The sequence below is a fragment of the Ursus maritimus genome, unplaced genomic scaffold (genome assembly GCF_017311325.1).
Source record: "Ursus maritimus isolate PB19 unplaced genomic scaffold, ASM1731132v1 scaffold_12, whole genome shotgun sequence".
Taxonomy (NCBI): Eukaryota; Metazoa; Chordata; class Mammalia; order Carnivora; family Ursidae; genus Ursus; species Ursus maritimus.
In genome coordinates, this window is record NW_024423564.1 from 27,995,598 (window position 1) to 28,013,296 (window position 17,699).

The window sequence follows — 17,699 nt, forward strand, 5'->3', positions numbered from 1 at the left end:
ATATACCTGAAACTAATGTAACAATGTATATTAACTATACTGGAATTATAATTTTTAAAAAAATAGTAAAATCAATTATATCTAAAAAATTAGTTAAGGGACTCAGAAAATAAGATGTAAAATATGACATATACATAAAACATGAATAGGAAAAATGTGCTTTTAGAATGAGTTTGAACTTAAGCAATCATCAAGTTAACATAGACTGCTATATAATTAGGATGTTATATAGGAACCTCATGTAACCACAAACCAAAATCTTTTAACAGATACACATAAAAATTAGAGGAATCCAAGCCTAAAACTGAAGAAAGCCATCAATCACAGGGGAAGAGAGCAAAAGAAGAAATGGACAGAGAACTATAAAAACCACCAGAAAACAATTAACAAAATGGCAATAAGTCCATAACGATCAGTGGTTACTTTAAATGTATATGTTCTAATGCTCCAATCAAATGACACAGGGTGATTGACTGGATAAAAACAACCCCAAAACCCATCTACTGTGCTGCCTACAGGAGACTCACCTCTGATCGAAAGACACAAACAGACTGAAAGTAAAGAGATGGAAAAACATATAACCATGCAAATGAAAGTGGAAAAAAAAAAAGCTGAAGTAGCAATACTTACATAAGAGACTTTAAGACAACGACTGTAGTAAGAGATAAAGAAAGGCATTACGTAGTGAAAAAGGGATCAATCCAACAAGAGGATGTAACAATTGTAAACACAGGAAAACCTAAATAAATAAAGTATTAACAGACATAAAGGGAGAAAATAACAGTAATACAATAGTAGTTAGAGGCTTCAACCATTGCACTTACATCAGTGGATAGCTCATCCAGACAGAAAATCAATAAGGAAACAGTGGCTTAGAATGACAGAGCAGATGGACTTAAGAGATATACCCAGAACATTTCATTCCAAAGCAGCAGAATACACATTCTTTCCACGTGCACATAGAACATTCTCCATAACAGATCACATGTTAAGCCATAAAATGAATCTCAGTAAGTTTAATTACAGATAGAAATTAAACCAAGCATCTTTCCCCAATCATAATGGTATGAAACCAGGACTCAAATATAAGAAAAAAAATCTGGAAAGAACACAGACAGATGGAGGCTAAACAACAGGTTCCTAAACAACAAATAGGTCAACCAAGAAATCTAAGAGGAAATTAAAAAATACATGGAGATAAATGGAAATGAAAACACGATGGTCCAAAATCTTTGGGATGCAACAAAAGCAGTTCTAAGAGGGATGTTTATAGTAATACAGGCCTACCAAGACACAAGAAAAATCTCAAGTAAACAATCAAACCTTACACCTAAAAGAACTAGAAGACAAACGAAGCCCAAAATAAGTAGGAAGGAAACAATAAAGATCAGAGCAGGATTAAATGAAATGGAGACTAAAAAAAAAAAAAAAAAAAAAAAAAAAAGGAAAAAAAAATCAATGGAAACTAAGACCTGCATCTTTGAAAAGATAAATAAAATTGATAATTCTTTACCCAGATTCATCAAAAGAAAAAAGAGGACTCAAGTAAAATCAGGAATGAATGTGAAGTAAAAACAGACAACACAGAAATACAAAAGTATTGTAAGAAGCTAGTATGAAAAATTAAATGCCAATAAATTAGACAACCTAGAAGAAATGGATAAATTTCTAGGTATACACAATCTTCCAAAAAAAGTGAATCAGGAATAAATACAAAATGTGAGCATACTAATTACCAGTAACAAAACTAAATTGGGTAATCAGAAATCTCCCAATAACAAACGTCCAGGACTAGATAGATCGCCTCACAGGTGAATTCTACAAACTTTTAAATAAGAGTTAATAAAGTACTCTTTTCAAATGATTCCAAAAAACAGGTGGAAGGAAAACTTCAAATTCATTCTATGAAGCCAGCCTTACCCTGATATCAAAACTAGATAATGACACTATGAAATCTACAACTCAGTATGTCTGATGAACATGGATGCAAAAATCTAAAAGGCAATGTACTGAATGGGAGAAGATATTTGTAAAGGCTATATCTGATAAAGGGTTAATATCCAAAATATATAAAGAACTTATACAACTCAAAACAACAAAAAAAGACAATCTGATTTACAAATGGGCAGAGGACCTAAAGACAAATTTTTATGAAGAAGACCTACAGATGACCAGCAGACAGATGCAAAGATGCTCAACATCACTAATCATCAAGGAACTACAAATCTAAACTACAAAAAGATATCACGTTACACCTGTCAGATTGGCTAGAATCAAAAAGACAAAAATAACAAGCATTGGCGAGATTGTGGAGAAAAAGGAACCCTCATGAACTGTTTGGTGGGAATGTAAATTGGTTACAGCCACTGGGGAAAACAGTAAGCAGGTCCTTAAATGAAAAACAGAAATACCACATAATCCAGTAATTCCACCACTAGGTATTTACCCAAAGAAAACAAAAACACTATTTCAAAAAGAGATATGTACCCCTATGTTTACTGCACCATTATTTACAATAGCCAAGATATGGAAGCGACCCAAGTGTGCACTGATGGATAATGAAGATAGGTATGTGTGTGCATATACACACACACCGTGGATTATTACTCGGCCATAAAAAAGAATGAGATCTTGACATTTTCAACAACATGAATGGATCTAGAGGACATTATCCTAAGTGGAAAAAAAGAAAAACAAGTACCATGTGATTTCACTTATATGTGGAATCTAAAAAAACAAAACAGGTGTGCCTGGGTGGCTCAGTGGGTTAAGCATCTGTCTTTGGCTCAGGTCATGATCCCAGGGTCCTAGGATCGAGCTCTGCATCGGGCTCCCTGCTCTGTGGGGAGACTGCTTCTCCCTCTCCCTCTCCGTCTGCTACTCCCCCTGCTTGTGCTCTCTCTCAAATAAATAAATCTTTAAAAAACAAAACAAAGAAACAAAAAGCAGAAACAGAGCCATATATACAGAGAACAAACTGATGGCTGGCAGAGGGGAGAGGGGTGAGGGGAAATGAGATACAGTAGGTAAATCACAGGGATAAAAGGTACAACATAGGGAATATAGTCCATGGTATTCTAATAGCGTTGTGTGGTAACAGATGGTAGCGACAATTGTGGTGACAATAGCGCAACGTGTAGAGCTGTTGAATCACTATGTTGTACAATTGAAACTAACAACATTGTATGTCAACTAAACTTCAATAAAGACAAATACAAAGAAAAGATTTATATCATCTAAGGAAACAGACTCAATCCTTTCTTAACATAGTGATTTGGCCCATTTACACAAGACTGCAAATAACTACCTCCATGAGCTTGAAGGAGGAGGGATTCTAGGCCTCTGTGTACAGCACGTCGCAACGGATAACAAACTTTAAATTATAGCCATTGTTCCTCCTATATAACCTAAATGTCTCTTGCAGAATTTTATTTTCTCCTTCATGGAACTTTTTGTGGGGCAAGCTCTTAAAAGTTATTCATATTCTTGAAAATAGTTCTCAATTAATTTCAAGTCCTTTTAATCCTTCCTCATAAATGCCATCTGACTGCTCCTTATTCAGATTGGTATTCTTCCCTAAAACCCCTTCTAGGTTCTCCTTTTCCTAAAACATACTGCCCCAGAATATATTGTCCAAATTCATTACTTCAACACAACAACAACATACTTCCCACCTCACAGAAAGATACAAAATAAAATCTTTCATGTCTATGTTATCTTTGATGTACTCTCTCAGGATCTTATCAAATATCCCTCCCCCCTTTTTTTGTTTAACTGACTCCCCAGGCTCCTCCTTTCCTCTTAACTCCGTATCTGTGCACTATTAATCATGGTATGCTAATCACTTATCTCTTTAACTTTTTCATTAAGGAACTCCCATCCTATTACATACTGAAAGGGACTCAAGCCTCTATTCTAGTCCTGAAACTTGCAATAGTGACTGTTAAAGCCACAATAAACAAAACCCCCAAAACTACTACTCTTAAATAAACAATAATACACTTCAGTCGGTATTTATGTGTTTTATGTAGGAAATACCTTTAAAATAATTAGCAGAAAATATGATGGGCCATGAGTAAAAACAAAAGATATTTATGTTTCAATTATTTCTTTCAAGTGCTTTTAAGTAAGAATAAAAACCTCTAGAGGTGACACTAAAAGTATGGCTTACCACAAACAGTCTGTATGCTGGAGAATATAATTAGAAAAAACAACATAATACCTTGCAATGTATAAATCACAAACAAGAAAGGAAACTTCTCATTAAAACTCCACTGATTCAAATCTCCGTTCTGAAAAGGCAGGCAGCCTTATATAACTAATTCTTTACCACATGGTAAATGGCATGACAACAAAAGCAAAAAGCCAAGTGTCAAACTGCATCTTATTGATAAGACCATAATTTAGCTGACTGCTGCACATATGCTAGAACTCAAGAGGAGAGAATGCAAGTCAGGTTAGGACAGGTACCTTCCATTTGTTATTCCTGAGCTATCAAACAGCTGGTTAACAGGAATTATGCACAGTAGTGAGAGGACTTTCAAAGTCTGACAACTGAAATGAGAGATTCCTAATTAAAAAATGGCATTTTAAAACCCCCATAATATATCCAAGGATTTAGAGCTGTACAAACGTTTATGTCTGAAAAGTCACCTATGATTGTGTGAGTGCCTGGTTTTGTATCCTATCAACTGTGAAAGCTATATAAAGAGTTAAAGCTGTGGTTCAGTGAGTGAGTAGAGCCAAACAACTGAGGGAACTCTGTTATCCATGTCCTGGAGTGCAATCAAAGTCAGTCATGAATCTGGATTTTTATATGGCCTTCCCTCTTGTGGTCCCTACTGCTTTGCTCATTGCACTCATTCCCGCTGGAGAATACATAATGCAGCTCCTGGAACAGTGGAAATCACAGTACAGTTCAGATTACGCTTTCCTGAATAATCTGGGTGATATATGTGAAGATCACATAGGCACTTGCCTGAAATGATATAGCACAGACATCCTTCAACTCTGCCCCCAAAACTAGAAGAAAAGCAACAACTCTTAGAGTTTCTTGAGTCGTTATTGTTGATTTCCAAACTCACAGAATCAAAAATGGTAGGCTATTGTAAAATGATATTGAACGACACTCCTCAAAGTCAACACAGCCTCAGGAGAAGAAAGAGCTGTGAGAACGTCTATGTGAATAAATGTCACCAGAAAGCAATCTTCTCTTTGGTTTGGGGTTGGAGGAAGGGACAGGAAGTGAAAAGCCACACACTTTTCTGTACCTATCAGATTTGAGAAATTACTGGGTTCACACAGAGTTCTGTTGCAGTAGGGAAACCTGTACTGCTGATTACCGTGCATAAAGCTGATGAACATGCAGAGGCTGCTAAAAGAGAATGCTGGGCTTTAAAGAAATTTTTAAACACTCTCTCATCCTTCAGAAGTTAGTGATGGGAAGGAGAAGATAAGCAGCATGCACACGCACTAGGCTTGTCACTATACCAGTTAGAACAATGCTACAATACCCGACACTGGGGGGGCTTCAAATAAAACAAAAACAAAAGTCTTCTAGGACAGATGAGGTATCTTTACTAACAATGGCCTGGGTAAGTGCAGACTCTAAAAGCTGAGATTTAACTGCACAGTCTTATTTTATAAGGCTATTTCACCACATAATTTCCTTAAGTGGGATTTAGTCTCAACCTATCCGGCAAGTTTCCTTTTGACAGCTGATGTATCTGAGGCTTTGGACCGGGTAAGGGATTTATCCAGGGTCACCATGGCTCAGAACAGTGCTAAAAATGGACACCTTTATCACAAAGGCATCTTGCTTACCAATCAAGTCTCGTTGCTTCTTTCTTCCTGAAGTAACAATTGTTACTTCACCCATATTTTATCTTCTGAAAAATAAGTTGGGATTTTCCCTTCTTCTCTACAAGAACAAATGCTAAATGATAAAGGATTAAAACAATACCTCTGTATATACACACACTCAAAACTGAAACAAAAGAGAGCTGTGACCAGTATGTAACACAATGGGTCAAAATGTCATCTACTTTCAGAAATATGAGGGCTCATACAAACCTAAGACATTTTGCATAAACACATCTCTCAGATTTTAAAAAAATGTTCTAGTATAAACTTTGAAAATGAATTTTATCTGTCTACTTCAGGGCTCCTTAGCATGTTAGTAATTAGGATTTCACGTTTAACATAACTTGTTTTCCACCTTGCTTGTTTCTTATTGGGGAGAATAAAGAATATTCAACTCTATCAGTGATTCTCTAAAAACATTTGTGTAATCTGTGGCCCCTGGCTTCCTCCCTGAAGTAACAAAACACACTTGGGCACAGGGAAAGAACCAAAAAAGCCACCCTAAGGAAGAGCTTCTCTTTTTCCATCTATCAACATGGACTGGCTCATGCACAGAAGTAACTACTTTGTGGCACTTTCCTAAGCTGCTGTTGATGTTGCTTTTATGTAGAGAGTAAACGCGGTTTTACAACTGACAAAGAATTCAGATACTTTAATAGGGGTTGTGGGTGGCTTTCGAAATTGGAGTAAATGAATTCATTTCCCTTGAAGAAATGTCAGTTCTTTTTCCCAGTTGTTCCCTTTGTGGCAGATCTCAACTACTGAGTCAAACATATGAAACCTCAGTGATTTCCAAGTTTGTAAAAAGATTTTTTTTTCTTTATGAGACTAACTTGTTGGTCTTAAACCTTTCTGTGAAGTTGCAGCAAGTGTGAACTCCAAGGTGAGGCTTTGTGACTGATGTGACTTTCTTAAGGTCACGTAGTCAGTAAGAGATGAGCAAATAACCCAGAAGTACTCCCACTATTCCACACTTCTAACCACTATACCACACAAGCTCACATATCTGATTCATTTTAAAAACTGAGTATTATACCTTATGATTTTAAAGGCCCACTTGTATATGTTCTTCAAATAATTTCTGAAATCATTACAAAATAAAATGTGCTAATGAAAACTGACAATTCTATTGTTTCTAATTCATCTTTTCTCTATGACAGCCAAAAAGCACCTTCCAACATCCTTAACTAATGAAGACTTTAGAAGAAAGCTAAGAAATGCCTTAAAGCAAGCAAATCCTAGCAGACATAGGTAAATCAACTGATTTAGCATAGCTCTGGTACACTAATAATTGCCCCAGAATTAAGGACAGTGGTTCTCAATTCTGTCTGTACAAATTACAATCACTTGGGGAACTTAAAAACTACATATGTCTGCACAACCCAGGCCACTGAATTAAAATCTCTGAATCAGGTATTGGTATTTTTAAAAAACTTCCTATGTAATACCAATGTACAATGAGTGTTGAGAACCACTGTAAATTTCTCAACTGTATAAACTTAAATAGTTCTGATTATGTGTTATACTTGTTACCTACAACAGTTAGAAGAAACTGAATAGCAAAGGAAATGAAATCTTTGCGTAAACGGCTATGTAACAAAGCTGAAGGTAAGAGAGTCCCAAGGAATGGTCTCATCTATAGGAATTTATTCAAGGAAGTTATTATTCCTAAGAGGTTAAGGAATGCTTCTAAGGAGGCAGTGACATTTGAACTGGGCCTTGTGAGCTAGGACAGACAGATATGAAAAGGCAACTGGCATTTTAAACACAGTTCAGAGTGCTAATGAAGATGTCTGTAGGGGGAAACCAGTGGACACAATGTAAGAAAACAAGAGCGTTATGCTGGAGAGGCAGGTTGGGACCACTTTAAGAGAGCATTCAATTTCAAGCAAAGTTACATAGTAGAAGTGGGGCATCGCTAGGTTTCTGAAGAAAGGCCTGCCCTAATCAGGATCAAGCTTTAGTGAGATTATTGTTAAAGCTGGAGGAAGGATGGACTAGTTGAAGGAAGAGACACCTGCAAGGAGACCTGTTTGGGAAGGCTCTAATTGCAGCAGTCTAGGCAAGTAATGAAAGCCTGATGTAAGTCAGCAGCACTGGGAAAGGAGACAGATCACTGGGTAAGAGAAAGTTACAAAGGCAGGACTCAGCATTGACTAGATAGGGGGGATAAAGACAAGAGAAGCACCAACAACACGTCGGCTTTCAATTCTGGGTAATTAGGAAGAGGGAAATGTCACCAAAAGAAATAGAGCACTTTTCAAAGATGAACTCAACCTCAGATTTAAGACTTTGAATTGCCTGAGGACTATCCAGATGGAGATGCCCAACAAAAAATAAAGTTTTGTCTGCAACCTAAGAGAACTATCAGAGTTGAAGGTACAACTTTGGAAGAGAGACACAAGAAATGTTTGATTGGGATGACTAATTTCCTTCTTCAGGTAACGCCATTATCCTTTACCAATTTTATTTGTGCTGACTTCTTGAACTAATCTCTCACCAGCACTCCTCTGAATCTCTTGCTTCCTTGTCTTAGCTTTCCTATTCATGACAACTAACAAGCTGAGATCAATGCTATAACCTGCTTTCTCCACAGCTACAGCAGCAAGGCTGAAAACCCCTGGGGGGAAGGAGTGGGAGGAAGATCGCTACCACTACAAATCCATGATCTCTGGCCTCTTCGCAGGGTCATTTGTCAATATTCTCTGGCCCTGGGATACAGCCTTTTCCAGATCCTCTTAATGACTACTCTTTTACCAATATTTTCACTCGACTCAACCACCATCTCTTTACTCTTAGAACATAACTTCATATTGTACTTCATGAAAAATGAAGTTGTTAGGCATGATTTAAAAATCTCTCCCTTCTACTTACAAACTTACCAATAGCCACATTATTCTTCACTTATTTTCTTCCTGTCTCGGACGATGTAGTTGTTCTCTCCTGTTCAAGCTATTCCACCTGCCTGTGACCATGGTCCCATTTCTTTGTGCCTCCCCTGGGACCCTGTTCCATAGTATATATCTACCCCTCCATCTCATTCTCAATTTCAGATTGTTTTTCTTTACTGGCTCCTTGTCCACACCCTATTAACATGCTTAAGTGTCTTTTCAAAACAAACTGTTCAGTCTCTCTCCTACCCTTATGATTAAGTTTCTCAACAGAGAAATCTACACTTGCTGACTCTACTTCCTCATCTTAAACTCAGATATAAGAGTTTATATATTCCTTCCAAGTATATAAGAAGTTTTTTTTTTCCAAATGTGCATTTTTTTCCCTTGGGGAAAGAATCTTTACTCCTTTTTATTTATTTTTTAAGCTTTTTAAAATTTATTTGTCAGGGAGAAGGAGAGCACAAGCAGGGGCAGGAGCAGGCAGAGGGAGAGCAAGGAGCCTGATGAGGGACTTGATTCCCAGGACCCTGGGCCTCCTGGGATCATGACCCGAGCCAAAGGCAGATGCTTAACTGACTGAGCCACCCAGGCATTCCTTTACTTCTACTTTCAGTGTGCGGTTGACCCCTGAACAACATGGGTTTGAACATTACATGGGTCTACTTATACAAGGAGTTTTGTTTAATATATCATACAGTACCATAAATGTATTTTCTCTTCCTAATGATTTTCTTGATAATTTATTTTATTGTAATAATACAGTATATATAATACATATAACATACAAAGTACGTGTTAATCATCTGTTTATGGTATTGGTGAGGCTTCCAGTCAAGAGTAGGCTATTAGTAAAGTTTAGGGGGAGTCAAAAGTTATATGTGGATTTTTGACTGTGGGGAGGAGGTCAGTGCCCCAGCCCCTACAACATTCAAGGGTCAACTGCATAACCATATATCTTAATGTATAAGCTTAGCTGCAGAGAATTAGTGGCATTTACTTTTATAGTTTTGGAAACTGGGAACATGTAAAAGGTGCGTAAATCTCAGTTTTTCAGATGAGTAACAATTTTCTCTGCAATGAAGCTGTAAGAATACTAGTTATCACCTGGTGACTGCTTTATTCTTACAAAACATTTTTTCAGTGCAGCTGATTTGCCACTCACTGTAATTAAAAACCTCCATATGACATCATCATCATGTGGGGGCTGAAAAACTCAATGGAAAGAAAAATCTATAAATAAATGGAACTCTGAAATAGTACAGGCAATTCAGTTACTATAAGATGATTTCACTTCCACAGTAACTGCAGGTGTTCACCAAGCAGTCTGTAGTTGTTTCCCAAGTACTTTGGCTCCACTGGAATTTTCAGTATTAAGCCTTGTGTATATTTTGATATGTCTCGTCTTTTAAGGCAAGAGTATACCTCTTCTAGCTGTACTAAAATGACAGAAAGCCAACTCTCAAACTCCTCCTTCAAAATGGAGAGTAGAGCAACACACACAGCCGTAATAGAGTATCAAGCCTCATTTTACTCTTTGGCCTTAAAATCTTCTCTAAATCTTTGTAAAAATATTTAGACAGGGAGTAAAATGGAAGCATTTGAATTCTGCCTCCAAGAACTATGGGACTTTACAGTTAACTAGAACTATCAAAATGAGAAAAGTCAGCGGCAGGAAGAATATTAAAAAGGTGTTAAGTCTCTATAATAAACAATCTAAACGGAAGTGTTTAAAGACAACAGAGGAAAAATACACTAGGCGACTAGGACCCTGAATTTAACAAACATTCGATACACATGGGAATAATCATTTTTTCTCCTTAAAACAGTCATTCAACTTTGCAAGACTAGTTAATAAAATACATTCATAAAACTAGTTAAAGGAAGTTTGCCTCTAGAGTAAAATTTTCCATTAGAACCCATTAATATTTGATAAATGCTTCCAATTCAACAAACAAATACCAACATGTAAAACATTTAGAGAATTCTCCAGAATTCTGTCTGTGATGCACCAAATAAAAGATTTAGCACAATGCCATATATACTTGGTAATTAACTGCTCTTTAACCAATCCTTCTATTTTATCAGTCCACAGAAGATAAAAGATTAAGTCTATGGAGGGTAAGAGAACAGCAGTATTTGGAATCAAGTTTTTAAGTCAAAGAAACATTGAAAAAATTTAAATGTTCACTAATTTTATAGTTAAAGGAGTTAAAAAAACAATCTCACATTTACATCTAGCTTTAACTATTTTTCTTTGATTTTATTAAAGATTTATAACAACCTATTTGCAAAAAAGCAATGCTAGATTTGGTTAAAAGTAGCAATTCTTTTTTAGGCTAAATAGTCTCACCCTTATCAGACCATACCCACCCTGGAAAATATGAATCATTACAGAGACACAGGGTCACTGTCCTTCCTTCCACTCATTATAGTAAGCAACGATTTTTGTTTTTTCCTGTGCAAAGCAATTTTACCAGTGCTACCAATTCTATGTTTAAGTCCATAACACCAACAATAATTTATCCAAGTCGTTCCTATCCATTCATTCATTTGATTTATTCTATAAATACTGAGTACTTTACTTACTAAGTGCCAGATTGAGTGTTTGGCACTAGGGAGACAAAAGTAATCTCGAAAATGCCCTTGGCTGAAGGAGATTATGTTTTGGTAAGGGAACAGTTTCAAATTCACCTTGCTTACTGTAGACATCTTTCCTGGTTCAGTACTGCTTATGCCTCTTATTTTCATGTGTGTGTGTGTGCACACATATATGAAGTACATGCATATGGCCCTAGGAATGATTTGTGGGTCATGAAAGATGAGAAGGCAGAGAAGGTAAAAATCATGAATATGAAAAAAGTTAGTCACCAGAATTAAACGCAGTGGTTGTATATAGGTCAAGCTTAGAAATGCTGCCTTACACTTAATTCTCCTAGGACCTGCAGTGGAGCAGGGTAAGAATCAATCAGAGCAAGTAATAAAAGCAATAATACTAACATGGATTTTTGAAAGGAGAAATATACAAGGTTTGGTTCATTTGCTTTTGAAATTAAATAAAGAAGGCAAAATGTTAGCAAATAATACAGTCAAGGCAAGGAGAAACATGTCGAGGAAACAGTAGGAAAGATAGATGGGTAACAGGGGTTAGAGAAGAAAAATTAATAGGCAAAATATGCCTTTGATGACATTCCCAGTTTTGTCATGAGCCGCATCCTGCCAGCTACCCTGTGTCTTTTTAGTACTACCAAAAGTACTCTACCTAACATTTCCTTGCTCCCTGCCACCAACAAGTCCAAGCCTCCACTATCTTGAAAAGTCTTCTGAAGATTTACGTCCTATGGGGTTATAATCGCTTCCCCCTCCTCTTCTGCCAACCATATGGAAAGAGTGGTCAACATGTGCTATGTCTAGTAGCTTCACAACTGTCTACTGCAGTTGTCCTTGCCAATTTGGTCTCCATGCCTATCATCCTAAGAAAACTGCTTTCTTGAAGGTCACCTACAACCACCAATTGCCAAAGCCACAGCCTTTTTTCAGTGCTCATCCTTTTTCAACAGAGGATAAATACCAGGTTCTCAGAAAGGTAGTTACCACTTCTTTAACCTCATAACTGCTTTGGATTCCTTGGCAGTGTTCTGGTTGGATACATACGTTTCTGAAGTACACTGTGCCAAGGAAAGTGCACACATTTTGAAGTTAGACAGTCTGAGTCTGAGTCCCAGGTATGATCTCGGACAAAGTGCTTGTCTTCCCAATCTGTTTCTTCCTCTGCGAAGTAGGACACCATCACTGATCTTACTGGATTGTGAAGATCAAATTAAATAATGCATGTAAAGAATCTAGCATGGTGTTGCATATAGTTGATGTTCAAAAACGTCCACTTTCCCCCTCCTTCTGCTTTCTCTGTAGTGATCAGGCATCCTTGGCATGGATGCAGCTGGTCCACAGGTTCTATCTCATCTTGACTTGGTATTTAACACGTCTCCCTCTGTCATCTCACCATTTCAGTGCTGACTCCAAAGTCCAGGTCTCTCATTTTCCTTACCATTTTTTAAAAAATTTTATTTATTTTAGTAATCTCTACGCCCAATGTGGGGCTCGAACTCAGGACCCTGTGATCAAGAGTTGCATGCTCTTCTAACTGAGCCAGCCAGGTGCCCCCCCTTATCATTTTTTTTAAGTACATTAACTTTTTATGTACATTAACTTTTTATGTAAAATGTGACAAAACAATTTGCAACTACTTTATGCAAAACCAACAACAGGAATTGTACAGCTGGTGAGGTGAGCTTCAGAGCTGCATTACTTTACCAGGATCATCTTTGCTTATTTCCACCAGGGTCCTTCCTGGGGGATACTTATATCCCTTCTACATGGTTCTTATTTGCGGTTCTTCATCCAAAGCCTGGGTCCTCAGTTGTGCCTTCCTCTCCTCAACAAGTCACTTCTCTTTCCACTTCAGAATTGGAGGAGTGAACTCCAGAAATGTGCCCATGTAACATGCAAATGCAACAAAATCATCCAGCCAATCATGATCGTGATGACAAGTAAAACAATGTTCCAAGACATAAATACATGGTGAAAGATTATTCACCAAGATCTTGGCAAAGGAGTGTGCTCATGAAACCCCTAGTTGGTAGATGTCTTGCAAGTCAGTTCTAGTCCTTGGCTCCAAAGGATCTACAACACCCTCCTTTACTGTTTCTCCTCAGGTCCTTCCTATTCCTCTCCTTACAGAAGTCCCCAAGTTTCCTTCAGCAATCTGGATCGTGGCCCCTGGCTACTAATGCCTTCCTGATGGCACTCAGGGTCCACACTAGGGTGCTGGTCTGACTCTGGGCATTGGACGTGGGCAGACTCCCTACCATTCTTTAGCTCCAATTCCACATTTTCAAATACCTATTGGGGAACCACCCAAGTATATAATCTGCCTGAACCTTTCGTATTCCTGAACAGGAATAGCCTTGGTGCTTGCAGAGCAGATATTAAACCAAATGCACCATCTCTTAAAATTAGTTCCTCCTGCCCATTTCCCTAGAGGCACCAGTATTTTCCCAGTCACCTGTTTTAATACAGGCATACTGTGGAGATACTGCGGGTTTGGTCCAGACCATTGCCATAAAATGAGTATCATAATAAAGAATGAATTTTTTGGTTTCCTAGTACATATAAAAGTTATGTTTACACTATACTGTAGTCTATTACATATAATAGCATGATGTCTAAAAAAAAGTACACACCTTAATTAAAAAATAATTTAAAAATGCTATCACCTGAGCTTTCAGTGAGTTGTGATCACTGATCACAGGTCACCATAATGTGGTAATAATAAAGTTCAAAATATTGCAAAAATTACCAAAATGTGACAAAGAGACATGAAGTGAACAAATACTGTTGGAAAATAGTGTTGACAGACTTCCTCAATGCAGGGTTGCCACAAACCTTAAATCTGTTAAAAAAAAAAATGCAATAATCTGCGAAGCACAATAATGTAAAGCATAATCAAATGAAGTGTGCCTGTATTTTGCAATCATTTATTACTCCCGTCCCCTCCAACACACACACATTGCCAAATGTAGATTGGCAATTGTAGATTCCGGAGTTGTAATGTCTCTTATCATCTGTCTCTCCCACTTAATTTTCGTTGTGATCATTTTAGTTCACTGCCTCATTGCTCTTTGGTGAACTACGCTATCACTACTGGAGTCTTGGAGAAATCAATTTCGTAAATGGTGTGGGAAAGAAAAAGAATGCAAGAGATTACTGAAAAGCACTGGAAACACGGACAGCAAATTAGTTCTTTAAGTGAATGGATGGATAGTCTGAGAGGGGTCAGTGAAGTTAAGGACAAAGGATAAGTTTTTTTCTGTTTTGTTTTTTAAACTTCCAAGATGAATAAGCAGTTGTAGGGAGGAGGGAAGGAGTCAACAAAGAGTGAGAAAGGGTAGTTTCCTAATTAATCTCACTTATACCTTCATTCACTCATTCACTACCAGATATTTATTATAAATCTAGAATTAGGCACACTGCTAAGTGCTGGGTATATAATGGTGAATAAAATCAGACAAAGAACCAGCCCCCAAAATCTTCAGGTTAAATCATGGAGGCAGACATTAATCAAGTAATCAATACAATTAAATATAAAACTGAAAACAAGACAAGTGTAGGAAAGATATTATAAAAGCCTATTTGTAAAGATATCTGCTCTAGTCAGGAAGTCAAGAAAAATTTCTTGAAGAGGTTCTTCAGGTTCTAAAAGATGAAGGGGAATTAACCGAAGAAAGAAGGGAGGGAAGAATATTCTGGACAGAGGGAACAACCAGTGTCCTATGAGGGTGTGATGAGAAGGGCCGAAAGGTCAGTGTTCTGGGAAAGAGAACAAGGTAGGCTGGTGTGAGAGGAGGCTGGAAAAGAAGGGGCTGTACTAAACAGGGCCACGTAGGCCACAATAAGAAGTTTTTTCTTTAAGAGCAGTTGGAAGCTTTTGAAGGACTGATGAAGGACTGGTGGAAGACAGGATCAGACCTGACTCCAGATTTCTCCAAGCCTGATCTTCCTAAAGCGTAGGTTTCATGACAGTACTCTGCTCAAAATTTAAATGACTTTCACTGTTCACTGAAGTTTACCTGCCACGAAAAGATCTCTCTCTATGATAGACCCAACTTTCCTACCACTCTTTCCAGTTATTTTGTACTTTTCACCAAATCCCTTCTTTTTGCTCTTTGTCCATGTTACAGGTACCTCCTAGAATGCCCTCATCCTTTTTTTCTTTTTTTTTAAAGATTTTATTTGTGAGCGAGTGAGAGAGCGAGCGTGCTCAAGTGGGGGGGAGGGACAGAGAGAGAGAAGCAGACTCCCCGCTCAGCAGGGAGCCTGATGCCGTGGGGCTCAGTCGCAGGACCCAGGATCATCGCCCAAGCCGAAGGCAGACTCAACTGACTGAGCCACCCAGGCGCCTCAGAATGCCCTCATCCTTTCATTTCCATTTCTTTTTTTTTTTCTCTTCCCATCCCTCTCACCCTCCACCACTCCAGCAACCCTCGGTTTGCTTCCTGAGATTAAGAGTCTCTTATGGTTTGTCTCCCTCTCTGGTTTCATCTTGTTTCATTTTTTCCTTTCTTCCCCTATGATTCTCTGCCTGTTTCTCAAATTCCACATATCAGTGAAGTCATATAATTGTCTTTCTCTGATTGACTTACTTTACTTAGCATAACACCCTCCAGTTCCATCCACATCGTTGCAAATGGCAAGATTTCATTTTTTTTGATGGCTGCATAATATTCCATGGTAGTATATACCACATCTTCTTTATCCATTCATCTGTCGATGGACCTGTGGGCTCTTTCCCTAGTTTGGCTATTGTGGACATTGCTGCTAATAAACACTGGGGTCCAGGTGCCCCTTCAGATCACTACACTTGTATCTTTGGGATGAATCTCTAGTAGTGCAATTGCTGGGTTGTAGGGTAGCTCTATTTTCAACTTTCTGAGGAACCTCCATACTGTTTTCCAGAGTGGCTGCACCAGCTTGGATTCCCACCAACAGTGTAAGAGGGTTCCCCTTTCTCCGCATCTTCGCCAAAATCTGTCGTTTCCTGACTTGTTAATTTTAGCCATTCTGACTGGTGTGAGGTGGTATCTCATTGGGGTTTTGATTTGTATTTCCCTGATGCTGAGTGATGTTGAGCACTTTTTCATGTGTCTGTTGGCCATCTGGATGTGTCTGTTCATGTCTTCTGCCTATTTCTTGATTGGATTATTTGTTCCTTGGGTGTTGAGTTTGATAAGTTCTTTATAGATTTTGGATATTAGCCCTTAATCTGATATGTCATTTGCAAATATCTTCTCTCATTCTGTCGGTTGTCTTTTGGTTTTGTTGACTGTTTCCTTTGCTGTGCAAAAGCTTCTTACCTTGATGAAGTCCCGATAGTTCATTTTTGCCCTTGCTTCCCTTGCCTTTGGCGATGTGTCTAGGAAGATGTTGCTGCAGCTGAGGTCGAAGAGGTTGATGCCTGTGTTCTCCTCAAGGATTTTGATGGATTCCTGTCTCACATTTAGGTCTTTCATCCATTTTGAGTCTGTTTTTGTCTATGGTGTCAGGAAATGGTCCAGTTTCATTCTTCTGCATGTGGTTGTCCAATTTTCCCAACACCATTTGTTGAAGAGACTGTCTTTTTTCCACTGGATATTCTTTACTGCTTTGTCGAAGATTAATTGACCATAGAATTGAGGGTCCACTTCTGGGCTCTCTATTCTGTTCCATTGATCTATGTCTGTTTTGTGCCAGTACCATACTGTCTTGATGATTACAGCTTTGTAACAGAGCTTAAAGTCCGGGATTGTGATGCCACCAGCTTTGGTTTTCTTTTTCAACATTCCTCTGGCTATTTGGGGTCTTTTCTAGTTCCATATAAATTTTAAGATTATTTGTTCCATTTCTGTGAAAAAAGTTGATGGTATTTTGATAGGGATTGCATTAAATGTGTAGATTGCTCTAGGTAGCACAGATATTTTAACAATATTTGTTCTTCCAATCCATGAGCATAGAACGTTTCTCCATTTCTTTGTGTCTTCCTCAATTTCTTTCATGAGTATTCTACAGTTTTCTAAGCACATATTCTTTACCTTTTTGGTTAGATATATTCCTAGGTATCTTATGGTTTTTGGAGCAATTGTAAATGGGATCGACTCCTTAATTTCTCTTTCTTCTGTCTCGTTGTTGGTGTATAGAAATGCAACTGATTTCTGTGCCTTGATTTTATATCCTGCCACTGTATTGACTTCCTGTATGAGTTCTAGCAGTTTTGGGGTGGAGTCTTTTGGGTTTTCACTTCTATTTCTTGAAAACCTTTCTATCCTTTGGGCCCATCACAAACCCCACTTCTGTGAAACCCTCTTTTTTTTTTAAATCTTTCTTGTCAAGATATTTTGCTTCTTTGAAACT

General features: G+C 37.9%; 1 protein-coding gene and 1 pseudogene across 1 annotated transcript in view; both read right to left on the bottom strand.

Moving 5' to 3' along the window:
• RPAP2 (RNA polymerase II associated protein 2) overlaps positions 1-17,699 on the bottom strand; it is an 86,902-nt gene that overhangs the window by 8,167 nt on the left and 61,036 nt on the right. The window lies entirely within an intron of this gene.
• LOC121102059 lies at positions 12,563-13,289 on the bottom strand (annotated as a pseudogene).